This window comes from Penaeus chinensis, chromosome 16 (assembly GCF_019202785.1).
Source record: "Penaeus chinensis breed Huanghai No. 1 chromosome 16, ASM1920278v2, whole genome shotgun sequence".
NCBI classification, from domain to species: Eukaryota; Metazoa; Arthropoda; class Malacostraca; order Decapoda; family Penaeidae; genus Penaeus; species Penaeus chinensis.
Window position 1 is genome coordinate 24363351 of NC_061834.1, and position 2500 is coordinate 24365850.

The window sequence follows — 2500 nt, forward strand, 5'->3', positions numbered from 1 at the left end:
AATGCTACTTTTATGTTAGTTTTATGTTACATTTCATGTTACTTTCAATGTTACTGTTAATGTTGCCGTGTTTGTGTTTTCCGCGTTTTCCCATTGTCTCTGAATGTTTTGTTACGAATGTTTTCTACTATTACACGAGGCTTTTATGAAATTCTTTTGTGTGTAAACATCGAAAGCGACTCACCTGAAAATCAAAAATAGGTAAAGTACATGTACACTTGTTGACCTCAGCACTTAGAATCTTTCTGACATGTTTTCGCATTTACAAAATATATGTATGCTCAGAAACAGAAACACTGACAGATAAATAGACGGATAGAAAAATAGACAGATAGGCAGACAGACAGATAAAGATGGAAATAGAGATAGATAGATAGCTAGACAGATAAACAGATAAATAGATGGAGATGGAGGTAGATATATAAACGATATAGAGGTAGACATATATATAACTTGGGCAATAGACAAACTGATAAACTGAGAGTGAGAGAGAGAGATATGGTTAGAGAGATATAGACAGATAGATATATAAGTAGAAAGATATGCAGACAGATAGACAAACAGACAGATAGATTGATAGATTGATGTATAGAAGAAAGAGGGAAAGAAAGGCAGTCGAAGAAAAAGATGATGAAGAGAGAGGAGAGAGAGAGAGAGAGAGGAGAGAGGAGAGGAGAGAGAGAGGAGAGAGAGAGAGAAGAGGAGAGAGAGAGAGGAGGAGGAGAGAGAAGAGAGAGAAACAGACACGAATATCTTCTTATCTCTCCTTGTGAAAGGATTTTGGATGATATATTTTCTGGAACTTTCCGATTAATAATCAATGTCAAAAGTTTCCTCGTTGCGAACTCTTGCCTGTGGCGCCACATTCCTCGTATTTCCAGGAAAAAAGAGACATCGAAATAAATCCATTATATAGTTAGTTAGTCAGTTAGATAGACGGACAGATAGGTAGATAGATAGATAGATAGATAGAGAGAGAGACAGAGAGACAGACAGAGACAGAAATCAACAAATAAAATAGAAGAAGAGAGAGAGAGAGAAAAAAGAAAGAAGAGAGAGAGAGAGAGAAATAAAAGAGAGAGAGAGAGAGAGAGAGAGAAGAAAAGAAAGAGAGAGAGAGAGAGAGAGAGAGAGAAAAGAGAGAAGAGAGTGAAGCAGACATATAGAGAGACAGACAGATGGAGAGACATATATATATATATATATATATATATAATATATATATATATATATTCATATATATATATATATATATATATATTTATATATATACACACACACATATATATGTGTATATATATATATATATATATATATATATATATATATATATATATATATATATATAAACGTACATACATACATACATACATACATACATACACAAAAACACACACACACAAACACACACACACGCATATATATATATATATATATATATATATATATATATATATATATATATATAAACACATACATGTGTGTGTGTGTGTGTGTGTTTATATATGTACATATACATACATCAAATATCTTCATTCTATAAGGGTAAAATTTGAAGTTGGAGCGACATAGCAGGAATTTCCAACGTGTTCGAATCAAAAGACGTCATATTGACTTCGGTAGGTTGAATGTCTTCAAAATCATTCTGTACCTTTATGATATAACCCTACAAGCTGAAAAATATCAAAGAAAGACTGTGTACCTTTATTTGTTGATAAAATTAATTGGAATTATCTAGTCGTCTGACACGGAGCTCACTCGTGGTGGGTACGATAAGATACAAAATCTTGTGTAACTTCCAATTTTCATATGAAGAACATTGTATGTAATTAGGAAAAAAATATTTTGATTGAATCTGAGAAATACATTTAAAAGTTTTCACAGCCTTGCGAAACGAAGAGTGGTATAAACAATAAAATCTGCAAAGTAGTCAGGCACTTTTTCCATTTTATTTGAAACTTCCACAATGTTTTGCTTGTAATTAAATATCATACCAGCATATTAAGTACTTTAATGGTTTTCTATTATCCCTTTTATTTGAAATTAAGAAAAATAACTCTATTTTCAAAACTTTGTATGGCAGCACAAACTTCGATGATATCGTGTTTTGTAGCGACCATAATACAACATGAAAGTGTTAGGATGCTACATAAAGGGCTTTTATTTCATAAGGATTGCGAAACAATTTTCCGAATTAGAGAGCATCTGTCCCTGTAACTGGAAGTGCTTTTATGTGTTTGGGAAAACTTGCTCGGCTGATCCGGGAAAAGCTGGGGATTGTTCGTTTGAAAACAAAATCCCTTAAATGATTTAGTTTTCCAGTAGACAAAGAGCTAAACCCAGTGGAGGATGAATGTCAATTTACCTAAGTCTATCAGTTAGATGATGCACTCACCGCATCCAGGGAGACTATTGACGTTGATGATATTTTAAACCTTTCAGTCCGTTGTGGTTTGTTTCCTATCGTCGACTGACGTCAGATCTGCTCCCCATATCAATG